Below are 26,827 nucleotides of genomic sequence, written 5' to 3' on the forward strand. Positions count from 1 at the left end.
ACAGGTGTTGAGGCCCTAGACTTGCCTCTGCCTTTTATCTAGAGTATAGTAAACAAACTATTCTGTTTCTTTGAAGTTTAGTTCTTTCATTTTTAATGTGAATGGTTCTTCCTCTCTGCTCTTCAATTGTGAATGATAATGGTTGCCATGCATACGAAAGCACTTTTAAAACTCTAAAAGTTTTGAAGAAATGCAAGGTCATCCTGCTTCCCTGTGATGTGATGCCTGCTGCCGTAATCTGAAAAGTGCCTGTTTGCACATCTCCCAGGAAATCCCGATGTCCAAAACCTTAGGCCAGAAACAACCACCAGCTCCATACTGCCTTATCTACTTTGGATAAAGTGTTTTCTAAGCTTAGAAGGAAGTTAAAGTATGTCACTAGACCATTAAATGATGCCAGCTATGCACACTGAAATTGTGCTATGGAAAAGAAAGATATAGTAAATATAGAATCTGTTCTAGTTTCCTTTCAGTTGCTGGGATAAAACATCATGGAAAAAAAAAGCAGCACGGTGAAGGAAAGGTTCTTTATAGTTCCAAGATACAGACCAAGCAGCTTGTCCCATCACATCCACAATGGAGAGCAAACACATGCGTCTTTGCTGGCTTGCTTTCAGCTAACTTTCTCCTCTTTTAAAATGTTCAGAAGAGGTGCTTAGGGAATGACACCACCCATGATGGGCTGGGTCTTCAATTAATAACAACAAACCCTCCACAGACATTCCCACAGGGTGATGTAGATAATTCCTCATTAGGCAGCGTCAAGTTGACAGTTAAAACCAACTGACGCAGTAGCATTGTTAGGATTCTTCCCCAGTCTGCCTAGCAACCTATGATGTCACTACCTACCTGCCACTGGGTGTGCTCCTGCCCAGGAGTATATAAAGGGGCAAACCCTCTGTGTGTGTGTGTGTGTGTGTCTTACTCTCCTGCTCTCTTACCTGTTTCTATCTCTCTTCCTCTGTCTCTGTCTCTCTCTCTAGGGTGCTCCTCCCTTCTTCTCCCCCCATGCTCATATTACAAACTTCTCCGTATCATATCTGTTGTGTGGCACATATTTTATATTTCATATCTTATTTTTTCAAATTTAAAAATAATACGGTAGGGCCAGTGTCTTAAGTGGAAGACTTGTTCATTATTGAGAGGACACAGTCAGCTGTAGATCGAAGACACAGAAAAGGTTCCCTGCAGAATTTACGACGGCTTATAGAATGTGTGTGTGTGTGTGTGTGTGTGTGTGTGTGTGTGTTTGTGTGTGTGTGTGTGTGTATGTGAGGTCGGGTGGGAGGGGGTGGATAGCTAAAGCTCGAGTCCCAGGCTGTTCTTCCATAGGTGCAATAGTTAATATTGTCTACTTGACAAAATCTACAATCAGCTGGTAACTAGCATCCGGGAATACTTGTGTGGACATATCTAGTTTAGGTTAATTGAGGTGAGAAGATGGACCACAGCTGTGGGAGGAACCATCCTGAGCTCCTGGACTCAAAAAAGGAGAAAGAGCTAAGCCTGAGTATTCACATGACTAGCTGTCTCAGGTTCCTGTGGCCAAGATTTCTGCATCATGATGGATTCCACCCTTGAACTGGGAGCTGGAATAAGCCTCTTCTCCCTTAACTTGCCTCTGTCAGATTATCATATGACAGCCATGGGGAATAATGTTCCGGGTCAATTCCCACAGCTGCTACATGCTCAGGAAGCCACCGGCTCAGTCAGGAGTGTTGCTTGGGTTCTGGGCTCCAGAATCACTCTGCAGCAGCCTGTGTCAGCTCTATCTACTTGTGAGTCAAAGTCTTCTCAACTTGTGAGTCAAACCCCTTTTGGGGGCGGGGTCAACGACCCTTTTACAGGGGTCACCTCTGACCATCCTGCATATCAGATATTTATATTATGGTTCATAACAGTAGCAAAGTTTCAGTTATGAAAAAGCAATGAAAATAATGTTATGGTTGCGGGGGGGAGGGAGGGGGAGGAAGTCACCAGAACATGAAGAACTGTCTCAAAGGGCCACAGCGTTAGGAAGGTTGAGGACCACCGAGCTACGTCAACAAGCAGAGGTCTCTCATTCTTTCTCGTGTATTTAACCGTACTCCCAAACCAAGTCCCTCATGACTGAGAATTGGAACCTCAATTAATCCATAGCCCTAGTTCCGAGAGAGCCCATTAAAAAAAAATACTGCTTTTGTCTTCGTCCCTTCTAGAAATGTCCTGAGATAGCTGTTGTGTGTGTCAATCCACAGAATCTGCCTCACGGATTTGGACACGCGCCTAAGAAACGGAAAGTGGTCCTTGAAGATCAAGAACAATAGCAACTAATCGTGGGGTGTGTGTGAAATGATTCTAGCGTGGCATATGGCCCAGTAGAGAGAATCTATTTAACTCCAATATGGATTGCCTAAAGACAAGCAGAAAAATGGAGGGTACTTATGTTTACATATTTGTAGCATGCTACGCACATGTTAGTACATTCAAGAGCATGCCAAGTTATAGGCCTGTGGCTGTTTCATTAGGAATATTATTTGCTCATCTATATAAATCTCTGTTTACTTCCATTGATCGGGGCCAGAATAACGTACTCATTTTAATGTGTTTACACACTGTGAGGAAAGCGCAATAATTAAAGTTCAACATGGACAGAGATGAGCTAATGAAATGTTATCGACTAGGAGAGTTCCCAGAATTCATCTTTTCACTTGAATAGCTTGGCAAATAAAATACAAAGCATGAAGAAGGGGCAGAAGAAGAAGAAGGAGGAGGAGGAGGAGGAAGAGGAGGAGGAGAAGAAGAGGAAGCATAGGTTAGAGTCACAGAAAAGAGATCACAGTTCTTTTTTTAAACTTTTTTTTTTTTTCAAGACAGGGTTTCTCTGTGTAGCTTTGGCTGTCCTGGATTTGCTTTGTAGACCAGGCTGGCCTTGAACTCACAGAGATCCGCCTGCCTCTGCCTCCCGAGTGCTAGGATTAAAGGCATGCGCCACCACGCCCTGCGAGATCACAATTCTTATGCATTAAAAAAAAAAAGGTGGGGGGTGGGGAGGAAGGACAAGGTATTAGAGTTGAGATAAATGGGTTCTTGTCAGGCCGGTTTCTGAGAAGGACAGATTCCCAGCCTGATGATGCGGAACTTGCTTCAGCCGTAAAACCATGACGTCATTCTGATTGGTACACTGGGGAAACAGAGTGAGCCGCTCAGTGGGTGTGAGAATGCCACCGGCCCTTCTGAAGCCTGGAGGCTCCTGCTTTCTCCCGTGAATTCAGAGACACAAAAGTCCTTTCCCAAATGACAGGAGTTTTCAGCACCTCGCAGCTCCCCGGTTTAGACTTTACTCTAGTGAGTTAGGTGTCTCTACTGCAAACGCTTACTTGAAATGAAGGCCACTTGCGTAAAGCGCAGGAGAAAGCGGTTTTGGCTAACAGTGTTTCGGCCTTATCGCGGGAGGGCCCTGCTAGTGCGCATGTGGAAATCTGATATTTCAGAGCGATGGTTCTCAACATGCCTAAAGCTGCAATCCTTTAATACAGTTCCTCATGTTGCAATGACCCTTAGCCATAAAGTTATTTTGTTGCTACTTTATAACCTCATCTGATATGCAATCCCTGTGAAAGGGTCTGGGGACCCCAAGCGGGATCCACAGTTTGAGAACTCAGAGCCTTCTTATTACAATCTTTGCTTTCTCTGAGCTGTTTTCACTCTTTCTGGTTTTTTCCCTACCTTTCTTTTTAAATCTCGTGAGCTTGGTCCCTTCTTTGTTTATATAAAGGGCCACACTTTTCATCTACAACTTTATTTAGTTGAATGGACTTAAGCAAAGCTAGTCCAGAGTAAGCAATATTTCTTTAAGCTATTCTTTTATTCTCAAAGATAATCCAACTTACTCTTTAATCTTAAGGTTTTCTATGCACTGATATTTGAACATTGTTTCAGACCCTACATATACATTATTTAATAAAATTTAAAGTTACACTTATTTTTTTTTTCTTTTGATTTTTGTTTGCTTTTTCTTGACAGAGTTTCTCTGAGTAGCCCTGGCTGTCTTGGAACTTGCTCTGTAGACCAGGCTAGCCTTGAAGGCGTGTGTCACCGCTGCCTGGTTAAATTACATCTCATTTAAGAAATTATACTTATTTATTTATTTTTTATGTGTACTGAGTATATGCGGTAGTCAGAGGGTAACTTGGAGTTTCCTTTCCATATGGTATTTTTGTGGTTATGATGATTATTATATGCAGAAAAAAGTCTCACCTTTAGTACCTTTCTTAAGTCATAGTTCAGTATCATTTTTGTGATTTTACAAAAATAATTTCTTTATCTTGTTTGCTAAACACAGATGCTGGTTCCTCCAATGTGTTTTGTATTTTATACTTAGGTACCTATGGTTTGTGAATCTATTTGGGATAATGGTCACAGAATAGTGTCCAATAGGGTCACAGGAACCAAACACATAGCTCTCGAGTCCCCCGCATCCCACTGCGATGAGCTATCCACAACCTGAGTAACTATGCTGTTTTCTGAAGTATGAACTGACATTACTTCCTAATGCCAAACAGACAAACTGTAATACAGACAATTTTATAAGGACTCAGTCATCACAAAACATGCATCAGGTGGAAGTGAAGTGAATAAAAGGTGAAAAGGAACCAGTGCGGGTGGGCGTGGAAAGAAAGAGAAAAACATTTGCAAAATAGTCCCACTGTGCACTTAGGGAAGGACTGTGTGATATTTTCTTTTGCTTCCATAATGGTTTGCTATTTGGTTGACCAGCTGGCCAACCAACCTCTAAATGCTTCATATCCTGTGTTCTAATTATAGGACTACAAATTAATGCATTTGCAGTGCTTTGCAATGACATTTTGGCTCATTTAACTAACTGCTTTATACAGGTTGCCTTCCCTTATCAGCGTCATAAAAGCTGAGGCTCGAGGCAGCATCTGTGGTCACTGCTAAGAGGGGCCTCGGGAGCGGGCACACTGTGGGCTTGTCCTTTCCTGTTGCCTAGCACTTCTAGGGACACTGAAAGGTTGAAGAAAAATGAACCATGCATTTTGTAAATACACTAAGCAGCAGGAGATAGGTTGGCTTTGGTAGCATGATAGCGCGGACGATCAATCATCCAGAGCCATAATACTTGGCAGTTTTCCATCTTGAGCATGTGCACCATGGGTGGTTTGTGCCAAGCCATCCTTGTGTACTGTAATAATTAATAGTCTAAGAAGGATGGTCGCCTAGGTCAGGATGTTTCTGTGTTCCCACTGTTGTGACATCAGGTGAACGTTGATGTTAAAGGTAACAGTTCAGGACCTGAGGGAGACCTGAGTGTGTCTGTGCTTCTGCTATTGATGTGGCTGGCATGACAGTCTCCCCTCCTCTTCCTCATCTTTCTCCTCCTCTTCTTCTTTTAAAGATTTTTTTTGTTTTATTTTCATTTATGTGCATGTGTGTATCTCTGTGTATATGTCACGTGTGTGAGTACTCAAAAAGGCCAGAAGAGGGTATTGGACCTCCTGGAGCTGTAGGAGGTTAGAAGTGTTTAATGTAGGTGCTGGGAATTGAACTTGTGCCCTCTGAGAGAGCAGCAAGCACTCTTAACCTTAGAGTTAGCCTTAGCTCTTCTTTTGTTTTCAGGGCTTATCCTATTGGGTTGGGACAACTGCATACTTAATAAATATTTTTTTCCATAGAGATTGATAGTTTCACAAGAACTTAGACCTAAGCCCCTTTTAAAGGAAGATTTGGAAGGCAGAAAAAAAAAAAAAAAAAAAAAAAAAAAAAAAAAAAAAAAAAAAAAAAGAAAGAAAAGAAAAGAAAGAAAGAAAGAAAGAAAGAAAAAAAGAAAGCCAAAATAGAAATCTGTCTTTTGAGCCAGGCACACTTGTGCATGCCTGTAATATCAGTATTTAGGGAGGCAGAGGCAGGCAGATCTCTGTAAGTTCAAGGCCAGCCTGGTCTACAAAGCAAGCCCGGGACAGCCAAGACTACACAGAGAAACTGTGTCTCGAAAAATAAAAAACAAAACAACACAACAACAAAAAGAAATCTATCTCTTCGCTCATTAATGAGGTCATGATTTGGGTGTGAGTAGTCATATTAACAAATGACATAAAATTTGGATTCTAGAGGTACCACATGCTTTAGTTGTGTGTGCCCTTTCCCTAATGTAGTCATGTGCAATCTGCACATGTACTTTCTGCAATCTGAAATGTGCATCTGGGTTATGAGTGAATCATTATCAACTGCCATTTCGTAATAAACTCTGCAACTATCTTGTGACTGTAACAATGTTTGAGTTAGAAAAGAGTCAGAAAGGAAATGTCTGACTTTAGTGCGAGTGGGGTGAGCTTTGTTACTCTCTGCATTTGACCTTGTATGATTAGGAGAGTGGCTACAAAGGCTCACAAACTAAAAGCCATCTTACTGCGAGGGAGTTTTTATGTAGTAGCTTTAATATTGAGTTAAAGTAGTTTTAGATTACAGAAAGCAAAAGCATACTTTTAACTTTCTTGGATTCAACGTAAATGAAGTGCTTTTGTCTTTCATTTTATCTCCCAATTGTAGATATATTCTTTTAAAAAATAATTGCAGATATTTTCAACTCATGGGCATAATATGGTGACCACTAATAAAAAATTACTGGTGAGTGTTTTTCTTGATGTAATATTGTATTCTTTGTATGGTCTGACCATCAGAACTATATATTTAAAAAAATTTATTTTTACTTTTTTTACATATACATTTATATTTTTACATACATATAAAATAAATTACATATGGCAAGAAGAATCACGAAACAATCAGGAATTATACTGTTACATTCATAATGTTTTGGCTATTTGTATTTGGCAATCCTGAAGAAAACATATTTCCTATGTTGGTGAGTCTAAAACTCTGCATGAAAATCAATAACTATCATATCTCATCTCTATCAACTTAAAACATCTATCTAGACCTAAAAACATCTTAACCCCTAAGCAACTAAGCTTAACTGTAAAACTAAACTAGCTGATCTTCAACCCCATCAGAGACTTGAGAAGGAATAAAACTAATTAGCTGAGTAAACAGGAAGTGCAGGTTAGCAGCTTTCAAAGTGAAAAAAATGACAGAGACAGTTTGCTGCCTGAACAGCCACACAAAACTCTCTATAACATTGGAGCATCATCTTCAGCCTTCTGGCCCCGCATATCTGACAGAGATATTTGTAAGGCGGGAACTATTGAGGACTTGCTTACCCTGTCTTGGCAAAGGTTGGCTGTCAACTCTGCCTGCATCCAAGCTTGCCTATTTTTAGGCAGAATTCTGTCTGTGGCTAAACCGAGGACATTTTGCCCAGTGGCTTGTTTGCCACATTTGATGCCATCTCCATAAGGAGGTTCACTGATGCTCATCATCTTCTTTGAGGTAGGTTGGGTGTTGCCAGGAGTTAACCTTTCTTATTATGAAAGAATCCTTAATACAATAAAAACATCTTTAAATGTCATATTCTGTATGTCTCTGAGGTTTTTTGAAGACTTTATTTTACCTTATCTACCTACAGAATCATATCTATCTGTTACACCTAGGATGTATATTATTGTGATAAACATAGACTAGTAATTGACATGACCATGATTTGATCAACTGACAATTAACCTGTATAGTTTACTATCCTAAACAGCCTGCAACAGCACTTTCAAAGTATTGGAGGTAAACCTTATATTCTACTTGCATTGTATGGCTACAATACATCATATTAGAGTAGAAATATATATATATATATATATATATATATATATATATATATATATATTGTGTTTGAAGAATAATCTTAAATTTGAATTCTATGCCAATGGATCAAAATTAAACCTACAAAAAATAAATTTACTTTGCATCAATATACAAAATTCTATAGCAATGAATTAAAAATAACCTTGTGAGCAACAACAATTAAGGCCTTACATTGAAGAGCAGATTCAATAGTCTACTTTTTGTCCTATCAACCCTATAGATTTCTATATTCCCCCTTCTTTCTTTTCAACCACTATCTCTAAACCTAAGAAAGAAAGAAAGATAAAGGAGAAGACAGACATCCCCGAGTCCAACCTAATTTTGTTTCTGAATAAGAATAATGAAAATAAACATCTATAGCCCAAGAAAGCAACCAAAAACCTATCCAACCCGCACGCCCCCTTAAAGGAAATGGGACACCATTCTCTTAAGGTTTCTTCTGGCTAATTTGGGATTCTTTCACAATAAGACAGGTTAACTCCTGGCAACACCCAGCCTACCTCAAAGAAGATGATGAACATCAAAGAACCTCCTTATGGAGATGGCTTCAAATGTGGCAAACATGCCACTGGGCAAAACGTCCTCATTTCAGCTACAGACAGAATCTTTGTAGGGGCCCAGATAAAATTGGGGAAAATGGTTAAACAAGCTAGGACTAGCATTTGTGATCCAGGTTCTAAATGTTGAGCAGGGCTGTACATTTTACACCTGCGTAACTATGACTAAATGTATTTCTTCTTTGGTGTTTTTTCATGTTAAGTTTCTTTCCTCTCGTCTCTCTTTCTTTCTTCTTGGGACAGGGTCTTCTGTGGTCCAGGATGGTGCTGAGATTATTTTTTTTTGTTTTGTTTTTGTCTTTTTTTGAAAACAGAATCTGGGTAGCCCAGGCAGGCCTTCATCTCTGTAAGTAGCAGAGGCTAGATTTGAACTTCTGATTGTCTGTCTTTGTCTCCCGAGTGCTGTGATTATAAGCATAGACCACTATGTTTGGCTCACAGATAAATGTTGCCAGTACTGGGGATTGAATCTAGGACCCCCAAAATGCTAGGCAAATGGTTCTACCACTGAGCTATAGCCCTAGCCTCTTCAGAGATGAATTTTGTTAACAAAAACTGGATGATCCAGGCAATCTAGAAAAAGATTTCGTTCTTCAGTTCACTGTCTGGGATGGTATGTTAGAGGGGTCAGAAGACAGGATGGCCTACGTGGTTAAGCAAATGAGGACTGACTAGGACTCCACATAGATCTGCAGTGTGCAGTTTGAGAACCACGTGGCTGCATCTTCACACTTTGGAAAGGAAGAATGAGAACACCAAGGGATGCTGGGAGTCACCGGGCACTCTGTGCCAGTATTGGTACTGCGCAGGAAGTGCTGACCCAGCTGCTGCACACGAGCACACTGAGCCTAGCACTTGGGTGACTTTAGAGGAGTTGGACTAGGCCAGATTCGTGTCATGATAATGAGTCTTAAAAAAAAAAGAATCCATCCTTTGCTTTCTGGTTCTCTTAAGATATTTTTATTTATTTATTTATTTATTTATTTATTTATTATGTATACAGATCTCATTATAGATGGTTGTGACTAATATGTGGTTGCTGGGAATTGAACTCATGACCTTTGGAAGAGCAGTCAGTACCCTTAACGTCTGAGCCATCTCTCCAGCCCCTCTCTTAAGATATTTACTGATCTCACCAACATCTGATAAAGGAGATTATTTTTTTTTAAAAAAGCATGCTCACAAATCCCCCCACGTGCCTTCCATACATCATATAATTTCCTTTTATGCAAAAAAATAAAATCTGTAGACTTTGTGTCCGTGTGACCCTAGCACTAGTCCCGTGCAGATTCCACGGGATGACTGTAATACCGCCTTAGTGGGTGAATGGGCGTGGTAGGAAAGAATTTAACAGTTGCTTAGTACTTTAGCTCCTCAACTGTAATTACGCCAAGGTGCAATCTATGTGATAATAACGTGCAACAGGGGGGAAAAAAGAGAGTATGACTTTCAAATCCAAGAGATCTGCCTGAGTCTGAATTCTAGATTGATCTTTAACTAGCCTGCCCGTGTTCAGAAGATCACTGAACCTTCTGAATCTCATTTTTGCCTTCTGTGAAACAGAATAACAACGCTGGATGAAGATAACCACTGTAAGAAATGCCGGGTTACCCAGCAAGCTCTCAGTGCCTGACATTAAAATAGGTTGTTTTGTTTTGTATGTAATGCACTTTGATCACGTTAGGCAAATGGTCTATTGCTGACCTTCAGCTCGATCACTTAAATTTTATTTTAGAGGCATGCGACTTGGAATTAACTTTTATTCATACAATTCTTTTTTTTTTTTATTTTTTTATTTTTTAAACAGCCCTTTTTGGTACTTCTCTCCGGCCACTCTGTTCAAGCCTGCAGAGTGACACCTTGTGACGGGCTGCTCGCCTCTCACCCTCTCCTCTAGTCCAACAGGCCCAGGTGACCCTTACTGACTTCACTTGGTGGCTCACAGGTTGTTCTTTGTAGCTTGTTTCTGGGCCCTCACCCTGCTCACCCGGCCCAGCCCAGGCTCCAGCAGCTTTCCACTCATTTCCTGGCTTCCTAGCTTGCAGAAAGCTTCGGAGTCCTTCCCAGGGCAGCGTCGCACAACCTTCTTCAGGGGCCTTCTTCCAGAGCCCTGACCTGTCCACAGGTGCTCTCCGCCAGACCTGTCCAGACTAGCTAGGGTTCGGAGAAGGTGTGACAAAACCTCAGCTCAATTCCTGCTCCAGGCGGGAGGTGAGACGCCCCCTCCCCAACACCCCCCCCCCCGCCCGCCCCACTCCAAGTTATTCAGGTAACAGAGTCCTCAGGTCTCCCAATCTCCACCCGAGTGGAGTGGGAACCTCCTCTGGTGAAATTTCTATGCCTCCCTTGGGAGCCAGCAAAACCAGGGGTGGGGGTGAGGGTCATAGAAAACACCAGAGCTGCAACTGGGAAACAGCCAAGGAGGCGGAAAACAAGGTTGGTGCGACCTTCGCCGCTGTCCTTCGCTGTCTGATAAGGGATTCGTGCTCCTCCGGACTCTGGAGTCCTAGCATCTAGCCCAGTTTCCTCTCTCTCGGGAATGAGGGTGTGGTGCAGCATTTCCCAGAGTGTTCCATGCCTCACTAATCCCCCGAGATGCTTTCTAAGGAGAGGTTTCCATGGTTGAATAATAACTGTGCATTTTCACAGAGGACAACTGATCCGAGAGCGCTCGCTCTGAGAAGCTGCGCTTTACCGAAAGTCTTTAGCGGGTACCAATTAACCATGAGCAGGGAAACTAAGGCTTAGTGGGACCGGAGTTGTGGGTCAGTGGGAAAGCAAAGCCCCGGGTTTGATCCCCAGCTGTCTGCCGAGAAGTTAAAACAAATAAAAAAGGAAGTTAGTTAGGTAAGTTTAAATTTTGCCATGGTTGCCTGTTAGGCCCTGGTAATCCTAGCAGCTGAGGGGTCAAGGCTGGAGGAGCCAAAGGTCAACACCACCTTCTGCTACACAGGGAGCAGAAGCACAGCCCGAGTTACATGTCTGGGGGGGGGGGGAGGGGGGGAGGAAGAAGAAAGAAAAGAAGAAAAAAGAAAGAAAGAAAGATTGTTGAGAAAGCTCACAGGCTTACGTGCTCTAGGAAAACAAGCCTGACAATCTGAGATCCAGTCTGATGAAAAAGCTGTCCTCTGACCTTCATGGATCCTCAGTGGCTCCTGTGTACCTACCGATATGTACATACACATCACCCGCACACATCTATACAACGCATGCAAAAATGCAAATGAAGTTAAAAAGCTCACAAGCACTGTATGCACATGCATATGTGCACACACCCTCATCTGCACTCATATAGCAAATATAATAATGAAGTGTAAAATCTCTCATGTACCTGGATGCACATATGCACCATGCACGCACATCCACACACACACACACTCATGCAGTGATGATATTAAGGATTTAGAAAACTCAACCAGCCAGAGACCTACTGTTCCCTAAACTGACATCCGTCCCTCACGGCTTTTGCCCTCCACAGTCCCTCTGGCCAGATGGAATCCTCTTCCTGTGCATAGTCACTTGTGTTATTCCCTCAACTTTAGGTTTCTTGAAAAAGATATCTTCTCTGTCTGACTGCACTGGAGACAGGGGATTCTGTGGAAGCCCCTGGGCTAGCCTGGCCTCGTCAGCGGTGAAGGGGTTTTGCCAATGCCTTCCTTTTCTCTTCAACTGAGCCTTTTCTTATTCATCCCTTTGCCCTATTTTGTTAGTTTTTCCCCATAGCTCTTGTAACTCCTGGCATTATAAACTGTATGTTATATAATAAGCCTATTCTTGATAGATCTATGGTAATGAAAATAACAGTGTCTGAGGGCATGCGTATGTTATATTATTATTTTTTCGGTGTTGGGAAAGGAACCCAGCACTTAGAAAAGTGCCACGTCATTGATCTACCCCAACCCCCACTCCAGCCAAAGGGTATTGCTTTATTTGCTTTCTGATGTATCCATCGATCAAGAGCACGGCCTAGATGCAAAAAAGCTGACACATGAAAAATTGTCGTTGAATGAACTGTGATGGTGGAGAAAACCAAGGGATCCCAGGGCAGGAGACCAGGCAGTATTGTTGGGTATCCACTAGAGAAAACCGATCGGACATGAGTTCAAGGCATGGAATGTCTTTGTTAGCTAGCCAGTGACTACATTGGGTGTTCCGGATCCCAGTGTAGCCCTGAGCCTTTCTCAGGGTGAGCTTTTACACACAAAAGCCACGCCCTGGCTTGATACATCTTCGTTAGCAAGAACAGTTAGTCAGAGAGGAACCACAGCAGCCAAAACGCAAGGCTAGTACACTTAGGGATTTTCCCAGAACTGTGAACTTTGGTGAATTAGGTTTTTGTTCTCCTTTTGGCAGATGGCACTTCTGGTGTGCAGGTTCCAAGGCCCGAATGGTGCGTCCATCATGGTGTCAGCCATGCTGAGGTCCAGGGGCCTGTTATAGGGTCCCAGGCCAACTCTGTAAAGTGACCTTGACAAGCCCGTTCACCACTGCACAGGCCAGCCTAGCTGGCCTAGGCGCTTCCGTGGAATTTCCCGTCTCTATCTCCCTTCTCTTTGTAGGAGAGTTGGGATCACAGATGCCTGGCTTCTGCATTGAGCTCTCATGTGGGCTGTGAGGAGCTCAGCTAGTCAGGCGTTTGTGCCTGATCATGTATCAGAAAATAGAGTGGGTAGTTGTTGAAAACCTCGAGCCTTTGCACACAGCTTCATGTAAGCCTGGACACAGGTGTGTACCTACAGGAACACACACACACACACACACACACACACACACACACACACACACACTCTGATAACCTGGAGAAGAAAGATTCATTAACGCTGTTCTTCATCACAGCAAACGAAGACATCATTAAGAGAGGAAGTACCAGGCTCTTAAAGGAAGTTCGTTTCACCCAAATGTCAGTCCTATGTAGTGAGTGTTATCTATTGTTTGTTTTGTTTGCATTTGTCCCCACACAGAATTAGTTTCAGTATTATGTTGTACCCAAGGCCACACAGGAAGTGAGAGTCCCGGCCAAAGTGCTGACTTAGCTGGATTGCTCCTGACCCCTACACGGAAGTGGCTCTGCCGGAGGAAACGCAAGGTTAACCCAGAGCACCTGCTTCCTTTTTCCAGTCCCTCTCTGCAGAGGGACCGAACCTTAAACAAATGGGGTGCCAGGATCATTGCTGGTAGCTGGAGACAGCCGGGGCTGCTCTCCAGGGGCCAGAGTGGGAGGGAAAGAGGAAGGTAGGGGGTTAGGCTATAGCAGTGGGGATTTGAGAAAACGTGTTTATATTAGGACTGGAAATTGTTGAGGCTGAGCTGCTGGAGACTACCTTTAGCTTTGTTCAGTTGTATAATTTTCTGTCGCCATGCCTCATTTCCTCTTTTCTCTATAAGTCACGAGACAGTATGTTTGTTTGCATGAACTAATTATCTGTGTGTCTCCATGTGAATCAATCTGAAACTTATAAATGATTTGAGTAACAAACCAGAGACTTAAATCAATGGAAAGAACTCAGATTTTTCTCCATTACCAATGTTGTTCTAATGAGGGTTTAAATCAACTTTAGAAACCTACCATTTATTTCAGTATTACGTTTAATAAAGGCCTTCAGTTGTTCTGGCAGTTAGTCTAGATAAGTGAAAGATACCCTCCCCGAAGATGTTGAGAACACTGCCCATAAAATAAGGGAACGGTGGCAAAACCAACCCAACCCCCCACCCCACTCCATCTTGACAATTCTGGAATATAAAACAGTTAAAATCTCTGAGATAAACAAGATGATCTGGATTTGATGGAACATGCCTATTTATAATCTTAGAACTTGGGAAGTGAGTCAGGAGGATTGTTGATTCAAGCCTAGGGCTGGCCTGAGCTACCTAGCAAGACCTCCATCTCTAAGTAAAAACACCTCTTTAACTTAAAAAAAAAAAAGGAGGACCCCAAGAATGTTGCACCAAGCCTGGCAGTGGTGGTGCACTCCTTTAATACCAGCACTTGGGAGGCAGAGGCAGGCGAATCACTGGGAGTTTGAGGCCAGCCTGGTCTGTAAAGTGAGTCCAAGACAGCCAAGGCTACACAGAGAAACCCTGTCTCGAAAAACCAAAAAAAGAAAAAGAAAAAAAAAAAGAATGTTGCACCATACCTGGGTCAATTTTCTTTTTCAGTTCAAGTCGATCCTCTCTCTCTCTCTCTCTCTCTCTCTCTCTCTCTCTCTCTCTCTCTCTCTCTCTCTCTCTCTCTCTCTGTGTGTATGTGTTGGAGGTGAGGACCAAGGGAAGTCAGGCGGTGCCTTCAAACTTAAAATGCTGGGGTAACTGGGTAACTGGCTCACTGTATGGGGATGCTCCTAAGCTAAAGGTTTCAAGTCAGAGTCTGTCAGCACCAAGGCCTGCTTGTGCTGCTTCTCAAGCTGCCCTGTGCACACCAGGAGTCATGTGTTGTGGTTCTGTTTATCTTCAAAAGGCCCCACTTGGATCTTTTGGAACTTTCTGTATTTCATATCAGCCATAATACAATTTTCTCTTGCCTAAATTTTCACAGTGATTTATTGTCTTAAAAATGCTTGCGTGTATTGGGTGCAGTGGTGCACATCTGTAATCCCAGCACTCAGGAGGCAGTGGCAGGTGCATTGCTGTCAGTTCGAGGCCAGCCTGGTCTACAAAGCAAGTCCAGGACAGCCAAGGCTACACAGAGAAACCCTGTCTCAAATAAACCAAAACCCAAACCAAACCAAACCAAACCAAACCAAACCAAATAAGCCAACAAAACCTTGCCTGTATGTTTGATCTTGCCTATGCTGCCTTACCTGCTGCCTTGCTATTCTCCATCTCTTGGTATGGAGTAGTTACACAATGAATCCTTGTTAATTGCATGGAAGCAGGTGGATGGGAAAATACCTCTGAGCAAAACACATGTAGGTGTTTGCTGTCACAATTACAGGACAGTGTGCTTCTCTGAGCTAAAATAAATAAATAAATAAACTATAGAAAATATAACACAAAGAGAACGAATGGTGCAGATGTGATGGGTCAGAGTACAAAGTGCTATAGCCTTTGTAGTAGACCAGTCCTCTGTGTTAGGGCCATCATCATCTTGTTTATTTTCCATCATTATTCAAATTATGTGCTGTGCTGTCGCGAACGCCGGAGTTAGAGCCTTGAACAAGGATGTCTGTGCTCTTAATGAGCTTTTAATTAGTGAGGGATTGAAATCTTTGAAAGAGCATCTGCAATATTTGTTTATGCCACGATAAATGCGGCGAAGCGGCAAGGCGGGGTGCAGCAGGGACAGTGTAGCTCTAAGAGAAGGTTTAGAACGGTTTCTTTAAACAGTAAGATGCCTCCCATTTGCGTTGACACACTCCATCCCTAGGGGAAGAGTTCCAGGCAATTAACAAGTGTTGAGAGGGGAGAATAAGTCTTCCTCAGGGATGAACCCCTTAATTGGTTATCTAGTATCAAATGGTCAGCCCTGCAAACATGTACTTATGGGCAACACTAAATGGACCCAGTAGGATATGGATATATATTCATATATTACACACATATATTGTAACAATGATAGTGAAAGAAAATGGGGCCATGAACTTGAGAGGGACTGGGGTTGGGGGATGGCATGAGAGGGATTGGAGAGAGGAGAGGGAGGGAGAAATGATTTAAATACAGTACATGTAGAAGAGATTTATAAAAAATAAGTTTAATTTCTAAAAGGTTGAAGAGAATAACATCTATGGGGTGGGGTGCAGTGATGCACCACTTGCCCAGCATGTGTGAAACCCTGAGGGGCCAATCCCTAGTACTACAGGAAACACAACAACAACAAAACCCCCCAAACCAGAAACCTACCTACACAAAAACTAGGAGGATCCAGAACAGAACTCCTGATCAGCGTGGTGTGGATGCTGTCGAGGTGTGAGGTAGAAGCCACAAGCATATCAAGTTCAAAGACAGGAGGACAGAGTCAGAGAAACACTGAAAGAGGAGGCTTGGCTTAAAAGGCCTTCCTCGAACGATGGGTAGGATGTTGATACAGCTGTGATGGGGGAAAGGAAAGAAGAAGTAGCAGAAAATTCCAATGGTGAGCAAACAGGAAGTCCCTATCTAGGTACCAGGGACCCAGTAACCAATGCAATCTGGTAGATTCTAGTAATTACCGCCAGAAGGAGATCCCAGCAGACCAGAGGACAGAATTCCGGATTCTTTCTTCACTAACACTGCAAGTGTCTTTTAGCTGATCCAAGCCATAGACGCCTTTCAACTAGTCTCTGATTCTGGCTTCTCTCTCCATCTGAAACCTCGTTGACCACCCTTCCTACAGTGTATTCATGGAACATAGTGGCTCTCACCTTAACCCTCCAACTTTCAATGAGTTCCTTTTCACTATTCAGTAGGTACTTGTTGGCGTCTACATCAAATGATGAGCCATCAATTTGTCTCAGTCTGTGGTGAAGGACCAAGACAAAGCAAGGGAAGAGAACATAACTGTGTGTGTGTGTGTGTGTGTGTGTGTGTGTGTGTGTGTGTGTGTGTAAGAGTTGAATGGATTGAGAATTGACATGCTGTGGGGAGAGCTTTAGAAAGCCAAGGAAAGAACGAGGGCAGGAAAAGGAGCGTGTTTGTGTTCAAAGACTGGAGAGTTGGCCAGCGGCATGGCAGGAGCGCATCAGGAAAAGGAGGGATACAGCAAAAACTCAAGCGGGATGGGTGGGTAGCAGAGGAAGCAGCCCCTTGTAGCTCAGCCTTAGGATTTTGCATGCCATTCTGCATGAGATGGAGCTGTTGAGATACTACAGCGGGAGTACCACACTCTGATTTAGGTTACAGATGGGTTGCTAGCAGCTGTATAGAGAAAAGCTGCAGAGGGCAAGGACCACCACAGGGATGTCTTAGGAGGAAGTTAGAGAAGTGATGGGGAGGTGAGATGGTGGTGGCTGGAATACAATTGGAAGTGAGGAAGGTATAGGAAATGGCCAGATTCTTTTTCTTTTTTTTCTCTCTTTTTTTTAATTAATTTATTCTTGTTACATCTCAATGTTTATCCCATCCCTTGTATCCTCCCATTCCTCCCCCCCCCCATTTTCCCATTATTCCCCTCCCCTATGACTGTTCCTGAGGGGGATCACCTCCCCCTATATATTCTCATAGGGTATCAAGTCTCTTCTTGGCTACCTGCTGTCCTTCCTCTGAGTGCCACCAGGTCTCCCCCTCCAGGGGACATGGTCAAATGTGAGGCACCATAGTACGTGAGAAAGTCATATCACACTCTCCACTCAACTGTGGAGAATATTCTGACCATTGGCTAGATCTGGGTAGGGGCTTAAAGTTTACCTCCTGTATTGTCCTTGGCTGGTGCCTTAGTTTGAGTGGGACCCCTGGGCCCAAATCTGCCTATCATATTGTTCTACTTGTAGATTTCTAGGACCCTCTGTATCCTAATGGCCAGATTCTTATGTACCTTGTAGCTTGCACCAGCCACAGGGAGGGGTTAAGTTTACTTCAATTGTTTTGTCCTGAGTAACGAGTGGAGTGAAATTACTGTTGACAGGGAAGGGGAAGATAGCCAGAGTGACTGGCTGGAAGTGAGGGGATCACGCTTTGAACCTGGCATTTTTCAGATGCCTTTTCTGGCTGGCCCACTCAGTAGGTAAGTAACTGGATATATGATTTGGGAATTTAGATAGCATCTGTACTTGAGATACACATTTGTTTTAGAGTTGTTAGCGTACAAGAGATATTGAAAGTCATGTACTCAGATGGCGTCATCAAGGGAATAAGAACAGGTAGAGGAAGACAAGCTTCATGACTCTCCAGTAGACATGGCATGAGTTAAAAAAAAAATCTGACGGGCGTGATGGTATATACCCATATCTGCAGCTTTTAGGATGCTGAGGCAGGGGGATTGCCTCGAATTAGAGGCCAGGCTGCTTAATATACTGAGTTCCAGACCAGCCTGATATGTAGAATGAGATACAATCAGAAAACCTAAAACCTTGGTGTAGAGTGGAGGGGCTAGCCTGGGTCAGAGCAAGCGGAGTACTTCCCGGGTCACCTCAGTGTGGGGAGAGGAGGTAGAGGCGGAGGCGGCTGAGGGATGTGAGATGATGATGTTGCCTTGGGAGTGTCTTGCAGTTCTTCTCTGAGTGCTTGTTGTTTCTCAGCCAAACGCTGAGACCTCAGGAGCTGAGAAGGCTCATGGAAAAGACACTGGGAGCTTGAAGAAAGAGAGCAAGGACAGCATATAAAGTAGATAGTTTGAAAAGGAGACCGAAGACAAGAGAGGTCTTCCAAGAACTCCGAATGCACTTTTACTGCCGCGAGGCCTAAGCTTTTAGGGAGACTGGCCTGGGGAGATTAACTCTTCTGCCTTCTTCTTCCTCTTCTCATCTGCAAATGAGAGCCAGCAATTGTCCTTCCTCACTGTGGGTGTCCCGAAGATTCTGTAAGATAACTATGTGAAGCAAACAGTAATTATTAGTCAGACTTATTTTTATCACTACCACCCTCTTCATCGTCCACGAGGACATGTCTCCCGGGTCTATTATAGTCATCCCGTGGCCCTCCTGATTTCTTGCATAAAGTAGATATTTAGTAAGTGGTCCACGAATAGAGTCCAGGTTCAAACCATTCTCAGTGCATTGCAAGTGGCCTACAGACTTCTTGAAAATCGCCTGTTCTTAAAAAGCGGGGAGCGCAGCACCGGTTCTTTGACGGTATCATCAAGCACGTCCCTTGTAGGTGGCTTGAGTGCGCCACTACCCTAAAAAAAATTCATGGTGTATTTTTCAAAAGCATATTCTGCACAACCAAATGGCAGCCTCTCCCCCCTTTTTTTGATTGCGAGACTAGCTAGATCGTATCACACTGTTCTGAGATCTTTCCTGGGAGTCTGAGTTTATGACACTGGCAGAGGGCCTGGGCGCATGAGGAGATTCCCAGCCCTAGAGGTCAGATGACTGAGGTTCTGGACAGTGAGAAAACCATCATTCCGGGTCCTTCTGCATGGCAGTCTTGTGACTTATTTTTCAATGCAGTGGTCAGACAGAGACTCAAAAAAAATTAGTCAGGCAACTTATTTCTATTATTGTCTTAGAAAGACCTTATGAACTATCCATTTGCTTTAACAATAGTCCAGTAAGCACTAGGATGGTCAGGTCAGTGGTACAGTAGGTTTAAGACCTGTAGTTCAACTGGGCATGGTGGCACATGGTGACGCATGGTGGCACATGGTGAACATGGTGATGCATGGTGGGCATGGTGGCACATGGTGGGCATGGTGGCACATGGTGGGCATGGTGGCACATGGTGGGCATGGTGGCACATGGTGGGCATGGTGGCACATGGTGGTGCATGGTAGGCATGATGGGCATGGTGGCACATGGTGGGCATGGTGGCACATGGTAGTGCATGGTGGGCATGATGGGCATGGTGGCACATGGTGGGCATGGTGGCACATGGTGGGCATGGTGGCTCATGGTGGGCATGGTGGCACATGGTAGTGCATGGTGGGCATGATGGCACATGGTGGGCATGGTGGTACACAGTGGCACATGGTGGCACACACCTTTCATTCTCATTGGGAAAGGAGAGGCAGGCAGATCTCTGAGTTTGAGGACAGCCTGGTCTACAAAGCAAGTTCTAGGAGAACTGTGGCAACACAGAAAAACCTTGAAACAACGAAACGCCAAAACCAAAACTAAACCAAAAAGCCCTCCAAAAAACCAAAACCACCGCCACCACCACCACTGTGCAACTGCTTTCAATGGGACCAAGCTGGTACTGACTGTGGAAGATTTTACGTTTGACAGATCACCCCCTTTAAAACGGGATTTCCTTTCACGGAGGCAGCAGACCCATTGTGATGATAAAACACAACGAATCAGAAGAAACTAAGAGTGGAGTTAAGAATGAGAGGGAGCTTTGATTGTGGACACACAGAGCACATGAACTCAGTTTGAAGGAAGCTGTAACAATTATGTATGAATATCTGAGTAATAACCACACCCCCAAAATTATGTGGAAATTATACCCCTTTCAAAAAACAGTTTACATACCCATTAGCAGCTGTGCCAAGGAACATGTAATGGGGAACATAATATCTCCACAAAACGTGGGGGGTGGGTGGGGGGGGGAGAGAGAGAGAGAGAGAGAGAGAGAGAGAGAGAGAGAGAGAGAGAGAGAGAGAGAGAGAGAGAGAGAGATTCTTTACTCATATTCGGTTGTGAAACCCAAAGCAATCACATTTCATTATATCACAGGAATAAAATATCTCAGAGGCTCTGGCTCCTGCTGCTTCAGTAAACTAACCTATATTTAGAAACAATTTTGTGCCTTCCAAATAAATGTATTTCCTTCTGAAAAGCACTTCTCACAGCCCAGCCTAAGTGACAGAGCAGTGGCTGTTTCTAATGAAAAACTTAAGGAATCCGTGATGTCATCTCGTGTGTGCCAATCCTTCAATTAAGAGAGGACCAGAAAATCCCCAAAGCCCATGGCTGGTGATCCCGCACAGACCAGGTATCCATTTGCATGGATCACAGTGGGCGCCTAGAAAGTGAAAGGGAGTGTTCTGTTTTATGTAACTTTGCTTTTGAAGCTCTGATGACAAACCCCTCCTCTCTAAAGCACCTCTTAGGAAACAACGTGGAAAACTGGTTGTTAGTCGTCCCCCCTACCCCATCCACCCCCGGGCATTTCTGTCTATGCTTCAACTTTGTTTTTAAATGGTTTTATTTTTGGTAAATAGGCTTCCCGAGCTCTAAAATACATGGGAACCTCCTGCTGTCTATTCAAACGCTGGAAGCTTCTCTTAACACTTAAAAAAAATTGTAATAAAATTGGTGCATCATATGCGATAAGGCTGAGGGAATGGTATTTTACTAAAGTTGGCACCAGAATTCCTCTCAGAAAGGGAAATGTATTTACTTTGAAAAATACCCTGAGATTTTGGAGAGCCGAGGAGAGCTCCTGAGGGGTTGGGGTGTGGGCGGAATGTTTCTGAGACAAAGGCAGCGATTTGGCAGGAGCTTCTAGCACGGAGGCAGGGGAGGAGGCTAGGGATGAGCCAATGAGAGGGCGGACCGGGCCGGCAGCCCCTCAGCCCCACTCTTCTTCTCCACCCTCAAGTGACCCAACTCCCAAAATATTTGGTGCAAGTCATTTGTTTTGCTGTTGTTCGAGAGTCTAGGGCAGGGCCCTGTGGGTCAGCTGAGTGGATCCGAGGTGAGATGGGTAGACCTCAGAGTGGAGGCCGAAAACAGCCCCAGGTTAGAAATCAGCTTTGAGGGACAGTTTAGAGAGGGCGGGCTCCTGACTACCAGGGCTTTCTGGAAGGAATGGGGCTGGGTAAATTTCTCCTAGGTTCTTGGTTAAACCAACTATTTTCTGGACAGGATCTCTGCTGTGTGTGGGTGGAAGGCTTCCTGGTATAGTGTCCCTTGTTGCTTTACTGTGAGGGACGTGGAAAACAGGACTTCATAAACACCAGGCGTCGTAGCTGTTTTTGCAATCTTTGAATTGGTCAGACTCCAGGATGCTAATGGAAGAGGGCGATTGGCAAGAAAATGAATCTGTCACCGAGTCACGAAGGAACGTTAAGATTCTACATTTATATCTTGTAAAGACCCGATGACACCAACTTGTTTTTCAGAACAAACTGAAAATCTTTGAGAGTGAGATAGAACTTCCGAACCCAAACCGCACATGGTATTTCCCAAAGGCTTCTTGACAGTCGGGGACACTAGGGTGAAAGAGAGGCTGAGTCCGCATACTAGACTTTGTGAGGAGATGCCCGCATCTGTGCTAGGACCAAGTCTGGTGGAGTACAGTGGACGCTAACGGATGATGGGTGGAGAATAGCAGATTGTGCGTGTATTCACTGAATGTCAGAAGTGGCATATTCACACACACACACACACACACACACACACACACACACACACACACACACACACACACCATCATCATCATCATCATCTGCAGGAAAGATCCTATGTACGATCGCGTTCTTCTTCAAGCTGGAATTCTCTGACCGGGAGTTTTAGCTTCCACGCCTCCTCCAGGCCTCCCATCACCACCAGTTACCAATTCCTCCCTGTGCATCACCTTTTAGTTTTTTCTTTCCAAAAGCTGCTACTACCATTTGCAGTGATGAAGAGATCCTATTCAGGATTAAAAATGAAAATAAGGAGCCGGTCTGTACTCTGTCTGCCAGTCATTGGCACATGAGGCCAGAGAAGCCTTCTGCCAGCTCTCACTGCGGCGTCCCTAGCTCTTCGATATACTGCCTGGCTCGAAATCAGAGCTCAACAAATATTTGTTGAATCAGTTAATGAATTTCATTCCACATCTGATCCGCAGAGATTACCAATATCCCCGTAGGCCGCCGGGAATCTACTAGAATGTTACTTTTATAAGGGAAACTCAAGCTGTAGGATTCTTGGCTGGTATTTTGGTCTAATTCCTTTTTATTATCAGCCTAATCTCGGATCATGTAAATGATGACCACTCTCTATCTGGCAGGATACCGTGCAAGCAAAGACTCACGGTCCTGCCGTAGCTTATCCTCATCCAGAGTGAACGCAGAGATTCAATTAGATGATATCACACAAGAGCTCTGCTCTAACATGAGAGGATGTTTTGATGTTCAGCGCTCGTTTTTGGTTAATGGCATTATTAGATTGTATTAATGCATTATTAGAAGGATGAGTTTACTTCTCAACTTGAGAAAAAAGTCAGCGGTGGAAGTTAGGTAGTGATACCTAGTGATATGATTTAGCAAACTCTCAGCCACTAGGGAGCATAATTACGCGCAGGGGATTGGATGCATAGATAAATGTATTTAAATAGGGGTGTGTGTGTGTGTGTGTGTGTGTGTGTGTGTGTGTGTGTGTGCGCGCGCGCGCGCCAGATTTCAAATAATCAGCAGAAGGTATTTTAGGATGAATACAAATGCAGTGTTTTGGGATTTATTTTCTAGTGTATTGGCTTTTTTTTTTTTTCTAGTGTATTGGCTTTTTTTTTAAAGATGATGCTACTTGTCTACTTTGTTACAAGAGCCTTGATTTAACAAATTAATTACTTTTGCTATGTAGCTCAGGTTAGCCTCAAATATTCTATATAGCCTGGAATGACCTTTAACTCCTGATTGTCCTTCCTCTGCCTCCCAAGGATTATGTGGGAACCACTAGGCCTTATCAAAGCCTTGCTTTATACAGTTAGATTCTTATTCTTTTTTTAATGTAGTAAATTATTAATTTTAGTCTGTATATACTATATGCGGAAAGAAAAAAAAAAAAAAAAAAAAAAAAAAAACAACAGGAACACTGGCAAATTAAGAAGAAAGTTCCAGAAATAAAAAAGGTTTCACTTTTGGATATGGTATTGTCAAATTTATTACTGGTGGACTTTAGAAAGAAATGCTTTCTAGTGGTTATACATAATTTTTCTTAATTCAAAAAGTCAAATATATTAGTTGTCTGTCTCTATATTAGGAAATTTAGTGAAAATGAACAATCTTTAACCCTCACAATTTCTGTGAGGAACTGGGGGAGCAGTTCGGCTGGCTGGCTCTGTTGGGGATCAGCTACAGGGCCACAGTCAATATATTGACCAAGGCTACAGTCGTCTGCAAGCTTTATGGGATGCAGGCAGCAGCGGTCTGGGAGGGGGATGGCGGGAGGGGGGCAGTGGCTGCCACAGACCACCCTCCAACATTGCATACTGGGATATGTCTCACGGTTCCTCGGGTTGTGACAGGAAGCTTGGTTCTTTTCCATGTATAGCCCCTCCTAACAGCTACTTGAGCAAGTAAGTAAAAGGGAAGTGGCAGTTTATCTTGTGATCTAACCTTGATAGTAACGCAATCGTCATTTCTGCCAGGAACACGGCCACACAGGCCTTTCCTGATGACACGGGGCTGTCTGAGGACACAGACAGGGGCAACGCAGGGGGAGCACCAGGAATCAGCTTGTCACTAATTACTCCTGGGGCTCTTTCCCTTTCGGTTGGGTTGCCTTGTCCAGCCTCCATGGAATGGGCTTCATCTTATCTTATATTTTATTTTGTCATGTTAAAAAAATGAAATAAAATAGAACAAAAAAAGATTACTGTTAATGGAATTTGAGTTGATTACCAGTGTTCACCAAAAATATTTTGAAAATTATAAGGTGGTCATGGTGGGAAAACGAAAGTAACGATTAAAAAAACAAAACAAAACAAAACAAAACCAGTGCTTGATGGCTGTGTGTTATGTTTTGGACTTAAATGTTTAAGGCTTGTTTAAGTTAAGTGCTATGCAGGGACTGTGGTACCTTGCGGAGATGGGAGGAGGTGAGGTCATCAGGGCCATGCCCTTGAAGGGTACAATAGGATCCTTTTTCTAGTCCTATGTGCTTCCTGTACGGCACGAGGTGGGCCATACATTTTGCTCTACCACATGTTTCCTGCCATGCTTTCCCCCTTACCACAGTCCCAGAAGGCAGGAGGATCATCAGTTCAAGGTTATCAAAGGGAGTTCTAAGCTAGCCTGGACTACATGACAGTCTGTCTCAAAAATCAAACAAGCGAGTGAGTGAGCAACCAACACAAAACAATATAAAACACACTAAACCAGCCAGGTGTGGTGGCGCACACCTGAAATCCCAGCACTTGGGAGGCAGAGGCAGGGGGATTCTCTGTGAGTTCAAGGCCAGCCTGGTCTACAAAGCGAGTCTAGGACAGGTAGTGCTACAGAGAGAAACTCTGTCTCAAAAACAAACAAACAACAAAAACCCCACCAAAACCAAAACTCGAACGGGGGATTTAATAGAAGAAAATACAGATAAGATATGCAGACGACAGGCACAAAAAATGTGGGAAGGTGATCCTAACACAAGAGGGACTCCAAGGAAAAAAGACCATGAGATGAAGAGAAAAAAGTAAAACAAAACAAAACAAAACAATCACAACAAAACACTCAAACCTCAACCACCACCAAGAGAGAAATAGGGAAAGAAAACAAGCTAACTGTTTCTTTTTTTCCCCCCATGTAGTTTTTGGGCATCACACCCTACTTCAGGCTCAGCTGGCCACCTCATTCTTAAGTTTTCACTGTTTTCCTAGCTCCTCTGGCATTTCCCTTAATGATTGGTTCTCAGAACTTTGATTTCAACTTGCGGCTCAGTTGAGCATATGACTTTCTGGGGAGGATTGTTGGATGGCTATTTTATAAGTCAACTTGTTCTTTTTAGGTACACAGTATCTTGTTGCTCCTCCTCCTCCTCTTTCTTCTAATTTCAATGTGTTAGTTGATAAGCCTTCTTCTACTTGATGACATGAACTAATTCAAGACACATTAAAGTATTTAAATGCAGGTTTATTGGGAGGAGCTCTTGACCTGGGGCCAGGGATGGTGCCATGCAGGGAGAGACAAAACATTGGGAGCAGGGGAGGAGGAGGAGGAGAGAGGGAGGGAGAGAGAGAGAGAGAGAGAGAGAGAAAGAAAGAGAGAGAGAGAGGGAGGGAGGGAGGGGGAGAGAGAGAAAGAGAGAGAGAGGGAGGGAGGGAGGGAGGGGGAGAGAGAGAAAGAGAGAGAGAGGGAGGGAGGGAGGGAGAGAGAGAGGGAGGGAGGGAGGGAGGGAGGGAGGGAGGGAGGGAGGGAGAGAGAGAGAGAGAGAGAGAGAGAGAGAGAGAGAGAGAGAGAGAGAGAGAGAGAGAGAGGGAGAGAGAACCAAAACTGTTTGGGCTATATAATGAAGACTTTCCAGGGGAGGGGCTGAGGTTCAAGGTAGAGAGCGAGGTATGCCAGTCTGGCCATGTACAGGTTGGTACTGAGGGATGCTGGGAGAACCTGGAAACCTGCAACCAGGACTGCTTTGGATAAAAAGGCACCGTACCTGCTTGTCCCAGCTCTGAAGCCCAACATCAGTTTTTCTTTTATCTCATTATATTTTATTTTATTATTTAAAAAAGAACTTTAAAAATAGAAGGGAATATAAGCGAGTGCGGCTGTATTTAAAAATTCCACATTTCTTCAATTTTATAGATATAATACAATGTTATCATTTTAAGCTTTATTTATTTTACATTTATGGGTATTTTGCCTGCATGTATGTGCAGCACCTGAGAGATCCAGAAGAGGGCACTGAGACTCCTGGAGCTGGAGTTGCCACCACGTGGGTGCTGGAGATCAAGCTGGGGTCCTCTGAAAGAGCAACATTTGCTTTTAACTGCGGGCGCCATCGCCCCAACCTTGAGTGTTAATATCCGGGTGTCTAATTTATAGTATACATGTACATTGAAATGTAAATTTATATGCTTGATTTACCTCAGAAAATTCATTGGATTGGAACCTTGTGGCCAATGATGAGGTTCAACGCCTCAGACTATTCTAATTTATCACTTTAGTAAACTGAACGAGTGATTTGGAGGAAACGTTTGAGAACACAACAAGAGGTAAGCATGGCTCAAATAAAGAAAAACTAGTGAAAGCTGCAAAATATTATATCTGAGCAAACAGAATATTGCATTCTAAGGTAGAACAATGCATC

The sequence above is a fragment of the Acomys russatus genome, chromosome 28, assembly GCF_903995435.1.
Source record: "Acomys russatus chromosome 28, mAcoRus1.1, whole genome shotgun sequence".
NCBI classification, from domain to species: domain Eukaryota; kingdom Metazoa; phylum Chordata; class Mammalia; order Rodentia; family Muridae; genus Acomys; species Acomys russatus.